Source organism: Nycticebus coucang, chromosome 8 (assembly GCF_027406575.1).
Source record: "Nycticebus coucang isolate mNycCou1 chromosome 8, mNycCou1.pri, whole genome shotgun sequence".
Lineage (NCBI taxonomy): Eukaryota > Metazoa > Chordata > Mammalia > Primates > Lorisidae > Nycticebus > Nycticebus coucang.
The window spans coordinates 51,477,759-51,492,943 of NC_069787.1; the positions used below are offsets into that span (position 1 = coordinate 51,477,759).

General features: G+C 43.1%; 1 long non-coding RNA gene across 1 annotated transcript; it reads left to right on the top strand.

Moving 5' to 3' along the window:
* Positions 1 to 9,250: 9,250 nt before the first annotated feature.
* On the top strand, positions 9,251 to 14,920 carry LOC128592298 (uncharacterized). The gene is made up of 4 exons (XR_008381834.1): positions 9,251 to 9,502; positions 10,257 to 10,343; positions 13,168 to 13,240; positions 13,862 to 14,920. It is a non-coding gene; the product is annotated as an uncharacterized LOC128592298 (long non-coding RNA).
* Positions 14,921 to 15,185: the final 265 nt, after the last annotated feature.

The window sequence follows — 15,185 nt, forward strand, 5'->3', positions numbered from 1 at the left end:
CCTCAGCAGGGTTCAGGGTTTCAACTCTGCCCAACTTGGGCTTGTGCCTTTCTGTCACATCAAGGCACTCGCCTCTGCACTCTGTGCTCCTGAGGGATGGGCACTTCCCCTTGGTTAAGGCCCTGGGTTAAGTCCTAGGTTTTTATCCTGAGTACAGTCTTCTTTCCATGTCTCACTGTGGCCACTTTCTAAACCATAGATGATAGAAAATGCACTTCCACTCATACTTTTAGACTTTGCTTGGGTCACAGGTCTGTTTAATTAATTAATGTCTTTTGGTTTCAAGGTGGGTGCCCTGCAGGAACCACTCCTCTCCCGAGTTTGAGTGACTAAAAATGACTTCCAGGTCATGCTATTTCAACAAGTATGCATTGAGCACTTGCTGGATACTGGACACTGGACATTAGACCACTTAACTTTGTCAAAGAAATTTGTACTTTTGGGGTTATTGCTTGTTGGCCAGAACAGATTTCTCCCTGGACTCAGATCCAAGGCTGCTGTTTATGGAGCTCAAGTGGATGCCAAGGACAGAGGCCAGAGCCTGTCCGGGCAAGGCTACGTTTTTAACTATGCAATGGTGGGGCTAGGATTTGAACAAAGTTTCATCCCATGAGGAGGCAGAGGAGCCTATGTTTGAGAGTGATAATCATTACAACAACTCTGAGGAGACGGGCAGATTCTCGCTGCCCACCAGGAGTAAAGTGAGCACGGCGGGCCCCCTCATCCCTGAGTATGTAAGTGATACTTCCTGCAGCAAAATGGACTTTGGAGATGTGAATAAGGATCTTGTGGCAAACAGCCTGGATTTACTGGATTGTCTATGGGTGAAATCACACGTGTCCTTCTGAGAGGGAGGCACAGAAGAGAAGGCAATGTGAGCAGAGATGGGAGTGCTGCACTGTGAAGATGCAGGAAGAGGCCAGGAGCCAGAAATACAGCAGGTGCTGGGGCCTGAAAACAGTAAGGAAGGAAATTCTATGTCAAGCTTCCAGGCAGCCCTGCCTGTCAGTGACTTGACTTTAGAGTGATCTGTGACTTCAGGACTTCTGGCCTCCAGAACTGTAAGAGAGCACCTGGGCGTTGTTTTAAGCTACCGAGTTTGCAGGAATTTGTCAGGCAACTATAGTAAAGAGCACACTAACACAGAGGAGAGAAACATTTGCCTGAGGCCCAGGGCTAGGAAGTAGCTGTTCTCCCAGATTTCAGCAAAGTTCTCACATCTACAGGCAGACATGACTGGTTCAAATCATGTAGATGTGGGCCTTCCCCACTGCACTGAGGTCACATATCACTCATCTATTCTGTTGATTCCACCTTTTGTTCTTTTCCTGCTCTGAAAGTGAGGACCAGACCATATTGTCATGATGCTCTAGGCAGCCACTGGCTGTTCTACCCAAGGATGCTCTGGAATCCATCAGTCCTTTTATTTACCATCTCGCGACTGCTAAGAAGAAAGGTGGCACCATTCTTGATCAGCTTTCTTCCCTCTTTTCCTACCCAAGATTATAATGCCAATTCACTGATCAGTAACAAGAATTCCTTAGGGACCACTCTGTGCCTTGCCCCGCACTGACCCCTGGTGCTGTGCCTTTATCAATCGTACTGAGCAAGTGTTCCAGCACTAGGTCTCCGTCCTGAAGGACCAGCCATTTCCACAGCACCTGGTGTCTTCTTTTTTCACTGTCTTACTTCAGTTTTCCTGGGGCTTGAGATGGATTTGGATGTGTGTGATTTCTGGAGTTAGCATGACAGCTGAGGGCAAGGAGATGAACAAGGATGGAGGTCTGGTTGGTTTAGACTCACACTACGGTGCTTTCCCCTGCCCAGCAGGAGCCACCTCTGGGTGGGGGTGTGCATGCGACATTCTGGGAGAGTTGGCTTGTAATGCTTGAGGACAACTCTCTAGAGGAGGGGCCACTGTGTACCATCAGTGGCAAAACACCCTGTGGGCAGTGTGCGATGGTGGAGCAAGGGGGGGTCCCTAACTGAAAAGGAGCTCTGGTGGGCACCACAGAGCCTCTGAGTAGCACCTGAGTAGCAAAGCTGAGTGTCTGCTTTCTTTCTTGTGGTATTCTATGAAAAAGTCATCTGGCCCTGAGCCCCTGCTTCTAGTGACTTTTTGTTGTTCAGAAACAAGGTCCTCTTGGTTGCCCAGGCTGCAGTGCAGTGGCACTATCGTAGCTCACTGCAGCCTCCTAATATTGGGTTAGAACCATCCTCCTCCCTCTGCTTCCCCAGTGGCTGGGACTACAGGCATACACTATTACTCTTGGCTAATGGTTAAATTTTTGTAGAGACAGGATCTCACTATGTTTCTAGGCTGGTCTGGAAGAACTGGCCTCAAACAATCCTCTTGCCTCAGTTTCCCAAAGTGTTGGGCCTGGAGGTGTGAGCCATGTGCCTGGCCAGTTCTTGGGAGTTTTAACCTCAAATCAGGGACCTGCATTTCTTGCAGCTGCTTAGTCTGTGCCCAGTATTTGTGATCTCTGGTCTGTGTTTACACGAGACTCCCTTCCTAAATGTTTCCTTCTTTCTTCACTGTTTGTATCTGCTGCTACCCCATGCTCACTGGCCTTGGGTTCCATGAAAACCAATTTAGAGTCTGCTTTGTTTTGTAAGCATGGTTGAAGGTGTGGGCGAAATTGGGTGAGCTTCCCCTGCTGGCCTCCGGCTGACCACTGATGTGAAGCAGCTGTTCGGAGTGGCTCCCATGATCCCTCCTACTGGTATTCACATCCTTCTAGAATCTCCATTTCTTTCATGTGGGCTGGATCTAGGGGTCTCTGCAAGCTCATGTGGATCCCAAGTATAATCTGCTAATGTGGCTCCAGAGGCCAGTGGGCTCACCCTTCGTCCCAGGAAGGACCTGTGACACTGCCTACAAGGACTTTCCCAGGGTGGACAGCCACTAGCAGGTGCTTCTAGTGAATAGAATTTGGCAGAAGTTATGAGATGTCCCTTCCAAATTCAGGCTCTAAAAGATCGTGTCTCCCATCTTACCCACACTCGTCCTTGCCCTTTGCTTGCTCTGATGACACAAACTGTCATGGTGTGAACCTGAGCTCAGGGGAGAGGCCCACGTGATGAGGAACTGAAATTGGCCTCTGGCCTATAGCCACAGAGACAGCGAAAGCCTGGAAGCTGATCCTGCCCTCATTGAGTCTTGAGAAGACTGAATTCCTGACACAGCAGCAGTGACATAATCAGCGGTGGTGTTCTAAGCAGCAAAGTCTGTGGGTAATTCCCTACACAGCAGTGAGTAACTAATGCAAAGAGTTCTGGGAGGTGGAAACTGAGACAGAACCTGTATCATATGTCCATAAAACTTTATATTATGTGGTAACATTTTCCCCAGATAATAAAAAAACAGCCAGAACATGATTTTTCGTAAATTAATCATAGTTTATTTAGCCTTTCTCATATTATCGGCTATTTTGATTGCTGTCATTCTTTTCCATGATGAGTAATGATACCAAGTTTTGGACATGAACTTTCATCTACATCACTGTTTACTTCCTATGGGATTGTTTTCTAGAAATGGACTTGTTACAGAACACATATTTTCATGATTCCTGGTAGATATTTTCTGATTCTCTCCTGGAAGCCTTGTATCCATTCACAGTCTCATCAACAGAATATGGTAATGCATGTAGGAAGCCCATTCTAGACTGAAACTCCCTTGTTCTCGATGACTAAGGGAGCTCCACATCTGTCTCTAGATCTGCAGAATCTAGCTCAGGGCCTGACACAGAGTAGGGTCCCTTGAGCGATCACCAGAGTATGGAAAAGCCTTCATAAAGGCTGCAAGAATCTTGAGACTCCTTATGTTTGTTTCCAGGTGTGACTTCTCATTGGAAAACTCCTACTCTTCACCTTGTGACATCTGACTGGTGGGGAAAGGTGTACACAGACTTTAGCATGCATCAGAACCACTGGCAGTCTTGGTAAAATATAGGTTCTCAGCTCCAGTCCCAGGGATTCTGAATCAGGAGGTCTGTGAGCGTGCGTTTCTAACTAGCTCCTGAGTGATGCTGAGGCTCCTGGTCCCTGGGCCTCACGTGCAGTAGCACTGGAGCAGGGGACATCTGCCATGCTTTATTCTCTAAGACCCTCTTGAGTACCACCCCCACCCCACCCTGTGTGGTGTGTGGGGCTGCCAACCAAGGTTGCCAAAACACCACTGCACAAGGGTGGACATGGGTCCTCTGTTGGTCAGAGAACCAGTAAGAGGGCCCAGGTTGGTATGTGACTTGGGTAGGGACATTCAGAGGCATTTGCAGGGATTAGGTGGATGAGGAATGAGAAAGGAAATTTCCCATTTGAGTTTAAACGGAGAGGATCAAGTGAGCCTGGAGATTTCCTGAGAATGAAATTAGCAGAGCCAAGGAAGTGGAGAGAGATAGTCTTCTCAGGGTGGAGTATGAGCCCCATGTCTACTCATACCTTGGGCTTCCTAGAAAAGGCCCAAATACACTGCTCTTTTGCTTAAGCTTGTTTGAGTTAGGATTTAGTCTTTTAGAATTTGAAGAGATCTAATTCAGGATTCCTATGATCTGGAATGCAGGAGGATGCGAATGTGGACATTAGCAAGAATGACTGCTCACAGACGTCTCTCTGTAAAGTTCAGGGACTCTCAGTGTAACCTCCTGGCCCTGGTTCTGGGACCATGTGCTAACCCTCAAGCAGAGGAAAGACTGCAACACTGCCTGTGAAGATTTTGAGCAGAAGAACACATGCCAGTAGCCCTCTCCACAGTTGCATCATTAGCCCAGTTCTCTGCCAAATATCAGGCTTGCTCAAAAGGTAAATGTGTATGAGGTCTGAAAATTAAGTTCACAACTGATCCTAGAAAAGGGGCTACATACCTTCTTATTGAATATTACTATAGTCAGCTTCAAAACCCTCCCCTCTGGAAGCTATGCACTGATGGAATCACCTACTCCACACTTCAAAGCAATTTTGGAACTCTTTTTATTCTGGAATAGCTATTAGAGTTATTGTATTGCCCTTGATGTCCTGAATGGCATCTAAATGTCTTCCTTTTAATGTTTCTCTTTGGGTAAAGAAAAAAGTCACTGATGACCAGATCAGGTGAATAGGGAAGGTTCTAATATAGTTATTTGTTTACTGGTTATAAACTCTGTCACAGACCGTGCCACGTGAGCTGAAGCATTGTCATGATGCAAGAACCACAGCTTTCTTATGCCAGGATAGTCTCAGTTAAGATTTTCCTGTTTCTTTATTGATATTCACTTGGTCTGTTATGCTTCTCACAGTCAGCCAATGATTTTTGATGTGAAGTTTAACAAATTTTTGCAATGTTTTCATCAGTTCTGCTCATTATGGACCACCCTGACTTTTCTTCAGCAGTGACACTGTCTTTCCCTATAGAAAAATATTCAATCCAGTTGTACACTGCTGTTTTCTTCATGGCATTATCCCCATAAACTTGGGCTAACATGTCCCTGATTTCACTTTCACACTTGCCAAGTTTAAGAAGAAATTTAATGCTTGTTCATGGCTCTTAATTCAAGTTCCAACATTCTCATGAAGTCATACCAAAAAGTACAACAATAATTAATGCCACTCCTCAAGACATGTCACATACTGACAAGAACATAGCTGTGAGACCCTGATATATCAAGGTGATGAAACCTTCCTGAGTTGTTTGTACAGTGTTGCCAACGTAAGTGCGTGAAGTGCACGGTGGAAAGTACACAAACTTAATTGTCAGAACTTGTGTGTGTCTGCACATACACATACAGTAATGGTTATTATTATTATTTTTTTTTAGAATAAGGGTCTGGCTTCACTGCCTATGCTGAGGTGCAGTGGTGTGATCATAACTCACTATAGCCTCCAGTACCTGGGTTCAGGGGATCCTGCCACCTTTGCCTCCTGAGCAAGTGGAACCACAGGTGAGTCACCAGGCCCAATTTTTAAATTTTGTTTATAGGATTTGGTCCCACTGTGTTTCCCTGGCTAGTCTAAAATTCCTGGCATCCCAAAGTGTTGGGATTATAGGCATGAGCCACCACTGTCAGCTCAGAAGAGGTCAATTACATGTTTAAGGAATGATCCTCTGTTTACCTGAGTTCTCTTTATTAGAGGTAAAGTCTTTGATTCTACAATAGGAAACAAAGGTGCTGATGAAGAAGCTTCTGGGAGAAAGGTTGTAGTTACTTTGGTTACAGGGTGAATGGGATGTGATCAATCCAAGGTTTGACAGATGAAGAGGTGTGGTGGGAAGGGGGTGCTGTGGGGTCCTAGATACTCATGAAGAAAGAGTAGGGGGCAGAGACAGGCATCTGTGGATACTGAAGACAGAGGGCAGAGCCACTCTGGGTCTTGAGAGCATCTCTGTAGTCAGAAATACACTTGATCGTCAAGCAGCATGCTCGCTGTTCTGTGCCAGTGCTCTTTACCCTGTAAGTAACCACTTCTTCTTCCTCCCAGGATTTTCCTCAGGATTATTATCTTAAGCCTTCGCAAAATCTTTCAAGACCACTCCTTCCTTCTATTTATTTAGTTGTATCAATTAAAGAATGATGAGGTTTATAAATTTGCAGAGGAGAGCTTCATTTCTCCTAAAGGGTTGCAGCCTGCAGGGTGGCCTTTCTGACAGTCTGGGAAACCACAGCCTTGGGCAGAAGCTCAGAGCATGTACTTTTAAAGGTCTTAGCAAAATAACTAAGACAATGCTACAAAAGCTATGTTAACTAATGTGATGAAAATGTGTCAAACGATCTATGAACCAAGTGTATGGTGCCCCACGATCGTACTAATGTACACAGCTATGGTTTAATAAAAATAAAAATAAAAAAGAAAGGAAGGCAATGAGAACAGGAAGTTATGCTGAGTGGGGTGGCCACTATCACTAAATATATGTATTTAACAAGTGATAGGAGTCGTAAGCATTTATGAAAGGAGAAACATGCACACATGCAATTCAGCTTCCTGCCCCTGCACAGGTCACATGTGCAAAAATGGCAGTGTTCCCATGGTCTGAGTGGGTCTGGGTGCAGATTTTGGCCCTCTAGTGTCAAAAGGCAGATATAAAAATCCTCACTGTGCATCCTCCATAGACTGGCCAGACCCACTCCATCCATGGTCAGGGGCTTCCTTTTAGGAAGGAATGCTGGTCAGCTGGGCTGTAACTGAAAAAACGGAAGAGCAGCATTAGGTGGTTGGTGGAAATCAGTGGTGGAGCAAGTCTTTCCAAAGGGTTGGTTCTGTTTAACCCTTAGAGAAGACAGCCTAATAGCAGTGAACAAGGGAGGGAGCATAATGTTGTGTGTCTCCAGTCCTATCATGGCTGGAAACTCAGCTTTTAAGGTTTTTCGGGGGTCCCTTGGCCAAGAGGGGGTTCACTGAGTCAGTTGTAGGGGTTTAGAATTTTACTTTTATTTTTTAGTTGTTAAACAAATATTCATTGCCAGACACTATGCCAGATTAAGTGTTGGGGTAAGAGCTGACTCAAGAAGCATCTATAGCCCCTGCCATCAGGAGTTTGCAGCCAGGAAGAAGAGGGAGATGTTAATCTAATAACCACTCAACTAGATAATTACAAATTCTCATATGTGCTGAGAACTACTGTCAACTGAAGAATGATGAGGTTCATAAATTTGGAAAGGAGAGTTTTATTTCTTATCCACAAGCACTCAGCTCAACATCTTCATTAACAAAACTTTTCTATTGACTATCCACATTAACACATTTTATCATTTCAGAAAACTCATGTGCTGGAAGCTGAAGATGCAAATAGCTATATCGTTTATTTGGGAAAATCCAATTATCCATATGGTAGATTTTCCAAGAAGCATTCTTTAGGGTAAATATCCCTTCTCAGGATAACGGGTTGCTTAATCAGGCTCATCAAATGACTTTTCAAGACTGCTCGGAGATCCTTGTCTTTCTGCGTCCATCAATCCTAAGTGATTACTCTGTGAACTTTGTCCAAGCCCCATCTGACCTGGTAGTGAATGAACTGCCTTAAACTAGTCTCCTGAATCTTCTCAGTACCCCACCTTTGCCTTCTCCCTCAGACATGCTACTAAGAGTTTGACAAGGTTGTGCTTTCTCTTGGCTTGGTAAACAATGAATTCGAAGTTGGCAGTTGATAGTGCTCTGAAGAAGTGAACTGCAATTCTAAGAGACTTTATAACAGAGAATGGAAGCCAACATTGGAGTTTTCCCTGGAGAAGTAATGCATGAGCTGAGTTGTAAAGGATGTAAAATAGTTACTGTGGCAAAAGGAGACAAGTGGATGAGAGAGGGCAAGAATGGGATAAGAGGAGTGTGCAAAGGTACTCGGGAAGAAGGGCACATGGAACTTCAAGGGACAGAGAAAACTCAGAATGGCTGGAGCCCAGGGGCAAGGCCATCACAGTGAAAGTTTAGGCTGGAAATACAGGAGGGTTGAGATCACCCACTAGGGCAGTGGTTCTCAACATGTGGGTCATGACCCACAGGAACTGTATTAAAGGGCTGCGGCATTAGGAAGGTTGAGAACCACTTCCCTAGGGCCTCATAAATTGCCCATGTAAGCAATTGTGGCCTTTATCCAGAGAGTACTGGAAAGCCCCTGACAGATTTTTTAATTCAATTTTTATTTTTAAAAGTGCTCTCAATTTACAATCAGAAAGAACCATTTATTAGGAGGCTACTATGGGAATCAAAGAGTATAGACACCTGAGTAGCTGGGATGAGCGAGTCAGGGTGCTGGCAAGGAGATGGAAAGAAGTGGTAGATTTGGAAGTTCTGTAGAAAGTCAAAGTGAGGGCTGGAGAAATTAAGTAAATTGATCCAAGTCACAGAGTGGGTATTTAAATTTGTATTACTAAAATTATAGGAAGTAAGAAAAAATACTACGTGAAGTTACACATTCCCTTTTCTCAGTGACATCACAAAGGGCCTCCCTTCCCCCTTAGCCCCCAGAGCACCGAACAGAAATATACTACATAATTGCAAACCTCACTTGAAAGGTAACCGTGTGATTTTTAAATGATGCATGTCCCAGTTGTTTATTCCTCGTTCATTAGTACATTGAACCTCTTTTCTGTGCACCTCCCATCAGTTTAGCATGTCTGTTTGTCTGGGGTGTCACTTTTGCACTGGTTTTGTCTTCACCATCTTTGTAGGTCAGATAAGAACTGGGGGAGTGGAGGAATTCTCAGGGCCCTTGTGTCATGTCTTGCCACTCCGGGAGAAGTGTCCCAGCCAGGTGACCTGTGTCCTCTCGTCAGGAGCTGATAGGAGACGTGGAAGACGCCGTCTGCCTCCACGCCTTTTACTGTGCCATATGGAGGCGCTGCGGTGCCCTCCCTGCGCGGTATAACTGGTGGCTGCAGGCCCCTGATGTTCTCTTCTACCCGCTGAGGCCGGAGTTGGTGGAGTCCACGTACCTCCTCTACCCGGTACTAGAGTGCGCTGAGCAGTGCTCTGTGTGGAAACGCTGGGAAGACTGGAGCCTCCGCTTCTTCATCAACACCTGCTGACTGAGGTAGAATTCTGTGGTTTCCTAATGACTCTGAGAGGGCTGCCAGCTGTCTGTAGTCTCGTTAGTGCTCAGAACCACTCCTGGCCTCACAGGACAGAGAAGGTGTCTACAGTCAAATATATTTTTTAACCTCACATTTTGAAAAGCCGAATTATGTTTTTACCATAAGACTTACAACTCATATCTTTAAATATTCAAGAGCAACATGTTACGTCCAGTTTTGTTCTACATTTATTTGATCAAAAATCCCTTTTGGGGGGATATAATTTTGTACTAATGTGCTATGGAACCCTGGTCTGTGTAGTAATTATTCAGACAAAAAGAAAATTATTTTTTTCTTGGTTGTAAGTGAAATAATCTGGGATTCATCTGAATGCCCATCTCTGTTTAATTGTTTTTTTTAAGAAAGCAAACATACAGCGTTCATCCTTCATAAAATTACTTTAGTGCCAGAGGGAAAGTCACTGTAACTGTGAAATGTCTTTTCCGTGATGGCTGAAGGCAGATCCTTACACTTCTGTGCATGCCACACATGTACACACACTGAGGTCCTCACAAACACAGCAGCAGAAGCTGCCAGCTTTCTAAGAAGTTGCTTCAGTGCCCTCCACAGGCCTGCAACAGACTCCCACTGCACAGCTTAGTTCTGGTAGATGGAATGTGACTTGCCCAGCTCTGGTGGTAGGAATTGTACTGGGGTTTGGATTTATTAAAAAAAAGAAAGAAATTATACTGCATCTTTGCCATTTGCTTCTAGATGGAGAAAGGGGAAATCATGTGAACCAGTAATGATCCTTATGCCTAAAGACTGACCTCATGAATTTTAGCGAATCTCTCAGAAAAGGTAAAAGATGATATCCTTAAATTTGGCCTCTCTGGGCCCCTATAGAGCAAGACTGCCCACACTCTGCCATCAGCCTGCCCACTGCCCTCCGAGCGCCCCTCTTGAGATTAGTCCCGTTGCCTGTGAGTTTTATCTGTTTCTGTCAGTGCCTCTTTGCTATTTTCAGCTTCTTCCTCACATTCACTAATTTCTTAGGATCTAGAGAATTCTGGCACTTTCCATCTTTACCTTTCCAAGCCACACCCTGTGTTCTTTTAATTCAGAGACAGCTAACCTTGTAGCTGTTTCCTTTTGCTGCTGCAAGTTGGCACTAGGCTTGAATTAAAAAGGCTTAAAAATATTACCCCCAGTCAACTGATCTGTGCAACCTAAGGCCATAGGTGCATAACCTATATCACCTTAGGGAGATGTCTCTGGAGTCAGATGTCTAGGTTTAAACTCCAGCTCTCTCCTAAAGGACGTGTGGACATAGGTGAATAATTTAACCACTTTAAGTCTCCAATTCCTTATATGTAAGAGGGGTGTCCTATATTTGAAATCATGAAATGAGATCAAACATTTAAGGCACCTAGCAATTGCCTGGCACATCAAGTGAGTACCACTTTGGTTTAGTTATTCACTTACAAAAATGTTCTTGATGTAAATCAAAGTCATACCTGGGCAGAACTATTGGCTTTTTTCACACCTTCCTCCTTCCAGGCCTTGCTTCCTTAGTGCTGCTGTCTGAAGAGGTTAACTCCAGGAAGGGAGACAACCACAGTAATATAATCTGAGAGTTGTAGGGTGCTTTATAATTTACATAGAACTTCCTTTTATATTTTTTCATTAAATTCTTCAGAACAGCATGAGAAATCAGGTTTATTTTTCCTACAGTCACAAGACAAGGAAGGAAGAGGTTTAGATGGTTTAAGCAAAATGCCACAGGTCCCAGGAGTTAGGGAGTGGCAAAATGAGAGTCTGGAAACCCAGGTCTTCTGCCCGTGAATAGGAGACTCCTTGCATTCTGATGTGCTCTCTGGGGCTGTGGGCAACTGGATGCTTGGGAGTTCCCATGGAGGACAGATGAGTGATGGATTTCCATAGGTCCCTGACCCTGCACAACTATTTATAGTCTTCACTATTTAGTTTGCTATGATTCTGGTTTCCATCCAGAGACGTCCAACTGTGGCCTGTGGCTGGCTATGAATGCTTATCCAAGAATTGTCTTGGGCCACACATTAAACACACAAGTGCTAATGAAAATTGATAGCAAGGGAAAAGGTCTGTGCATAAATTTCATGCTATCTTCCACCACAAGTAAGCGTTCATAGCCAGCCATGGGCCAGGGTTGGTCACCCCTGTTTGAAGCGATGCCTTTTTCTCTCACTCCATGGAGAAGAGACAACCGATGGCCATCATCAGTCCTGGGGAACAAGACTCTTTCTTTATCTAATCCGAGGTATATCTCCTCCTGCCCACAGATCTCTTTGTAGCATGTTCTTTGTACACGCTTTTCTTCTCTTCCTCAGTATGTCACCCTCACATCTGCCACTATGCTGTAGTCCTAGTACTGAATGACGGTGACATCGCTGGGATATAGAAGCACACCAATGCTGATTTTCAGTCTGTCTCTCTAAGAGTTTGTTGCTAGTTCAGTTTTAATAAGCAATCCAGACCTTAGACTTTTTGCTCTCAAGGATGACTGTGACAAAGGGCATTTGAGTTCACTGTACCCTCCTTTCACTCCAAGTTGTTCAACAATCCCACAAAGTCATTCTTTTTTTCTCCCCACTCAGAACCTGTACTTTTAGCCCTTCAGTTGTGTCACTGAAAAGGGAAGCCACTTAGGAAAGAAATACTTGTAACAAATTCACCTAAAAACGTTTAACTCTTTCTAGAAAATGAGTCTTGTGGTTTTTCTTTCCATTCTTACAAACTATTTCAGGATCCGTCCTTAGAAAATTGGAAAAGAGGATTGATCTGGCTTTGGTTTTTCAATTGACCTTCTTTCTGCCATTTTATTTTTGAAGGAATTACTCTGGACTCTGAGTAGTTAGAACTAGAAACCTGGAGATTAATTAATTCATTAAGCATTTATTGAGTTCCTAATGTTTGTCAGGCATTGTGCTGGAGGCTGATAAGCAAAATAGACAAGGTCCCTGCCCATGATGTTGACAGGCTAGTATGTTCTCAGCGGTAAGCTCACGCAAGTTACTTAATCAGTGTAAGCATCAGTTTTATTATCTGTCAGGTGGAGATCTTAATCTTCCTCTATGTAACAGAGTTACAAGGTCTAGGATACATGACTATGTTTTTAAAATGTCAGGAGTTGCTGTCATACTATAATTCATGAGATATCATGTTTGAGCTCCTTTGCTAATTTCTAAAAGCATTTTAAGTAATACTCCATAACTCTCATGAAGTATTACTTACATGTAAACTTAGGCTAGAAACTGTAACCCTAGAGAATAGCATTTATCTTCTCAAACTGGAAGTATAACCCTTAGGGTGTATAGTAGTAATGTACCTGTGGGTATAACATACAGGGCAGCAGCCTTATTTGATGCCAAATAGTTTAAGTCTTTTTTTATTCAATATAGATCTCAAATTTTAATATTTAACTAAGAGCAAATCTACAGAGATACTTACAATATAAAACCATTTATTTAATATATGTTACATTCATGCATTTCAAACAAGATACTGCAATTCTTTAATTTTATGTATATGTTTTACAATCTAAAATAAAACTAACAATATTTTAACTTTTTAAAAATTTGAGTAGCAATGCTTGAGAAAACAATCAGCGATACTGTCTTACTCCATTTTTTATTGCTTACAACAGAAAGCCTGTAACTGGATAATTTATAAAGAAAAGGAACTTATTTCATACAGTTACGGAGTCTGAGAAGTTCAAGGTAAAGGGGTCACATCTGGTGTGAAGGCTTTCTTGCTGTCAGGGGCTCTGCAGAGTCTCAAGGTAACACAGGACATCACATGGCAGGGCGCTGATATGCTAGCTCAGCTCTAGCTCTCTCTTTCTTTTCTTTTCTTTTTTTTTTTTTTAGAGTCTCACTATGTCACCTTGGGCACCTAGCTCACAGCAACATCAAACACTTAAGCTTAAGTGATCCTCTTGCCTCAGCCTCTTGAGTATCTGGGACTACAGGCCTCTGCCACAATGCCTGGCTACTTTTCTTCCTCTTCTTATTACGCCACCACTTCCACTCCCATGATAGCCCATTAGTCCATTAGTCCATGAGTGCATTAATTCATTCCTGAGAGTAGGGACATCACAGTCCAATCACCTATTAAAGGATCTACCTCTCATTACTGTTGCATTGGAGATTAAATTTCAACATGAGTTTTGAGGGGGACAAATATTCAAATCACAGCAGCAGATTAAATGCAAAGTTCAAATAAATTTTTAAAATAAAATAGAAAATGTCAGAGACATTTCAAATTTATGATAGCCTACTATAAGCCAAGCCTGCAGAAACATGAGGGGTAATTGATCATTTATACTTTTCTACTTTTAGAGATTCTTTGGCTAAAATGTTCGAGGTGGATCAAAAGGAGCAATCCTACATGGCATAGACTAAATCAAGCAAATAGAAAGCTTCTCCTTCACAGACTCAATATTATGGTTTCCCGCCTGTGCTGATTGTTCGTTCTTGGTATTTCAATACAGAGTACAGAGTTCCCTTAATGTATTGCTGACAAAACGTGAGTATAAAGCTACAGCTCCTCAGATACGATAAGGAGAGATGGATGGAACTCCTTCGTGTTCAGTTTACCTTCTGGATAATGGTTTATCTGCTAGCATTACATGTTCCCTTTTATAAAGCACCATCAAAATCAGCTAATAGTTTTAAGAATGCAAATTTTGCCTTTCAAGTGTGATCAAGAACTCATTGAGAGTTCACATGTCTTCAAGTCTCCATGTGGCCTAGAACAGTATTGGGTATAAAGAATTTGTACCTTTTGAATGAGTTAGCCAGATGAATCTTATTTTCTACAAGTATTTGAAGTGGCTGTGAGTAGTATAGGCATTCCATAAATAAGCCTAATTTAAACTTGTCTCTGCTCTTCAGTAACAGGGTATTAACTAGATTCATTCCTGTTGCTTAAAAATTTTGGCTAAGGCTTCAAAAGTGAGATCAGTGGATCTTTGGAATCAATGGATCCATATCTCTTTGAGATATTAATAAAGATAGGAAAACCAGTCTAATGACTGCTACCCCCATCTGGGCTGGAAAAAAAGGAGGCTAGAGGTTGATAGGAGGGATTCTTTGAAACAAATTCCTGTGATGAAAGGAGGGAGATACTTGCTACTCTTTCCTTCCCTTAGTATTTGCAGCGCCTGTGAAAAGGGCACCACATTTATTGACCAAAGCTTTCCATGATGTCAGGAAGGGAAGGGAGGCCTCAGCAGGTGTATTTCCATGGTTTTCAGGGGGAAAAAAGAATGAATTCTTGAGTATCAGATGAATCCCAACATGCTGACAGAATATTAATGAAGAGCTTCCTATCAAGGCAAGGGGACCCCTGAGGATAGAAACCACTAAAGGGGGTTCTCTGGAAGGTTGGCTGGAGAACCTATCACTTGAATCAGTATCTAAATAACTACTTATGCACCCTACAGAAGCTCCAGAATTTGATGACTCCTGTAACAGAAACTATTAGACAATTTAAAAAGAACTATAAACACAGTCAGTAAGGGACATTTACCTGTTTTTCTTTTCATTCTTTCACTTTTTGCCTCCTCCTTTCCCTCTTCAAATATCACATTAAATCAACATTCAAAGATCCGGAGCAAAAGAAAAGAGTGTCAGGGAAAAAGGAACATGACTTGCTGTTCAT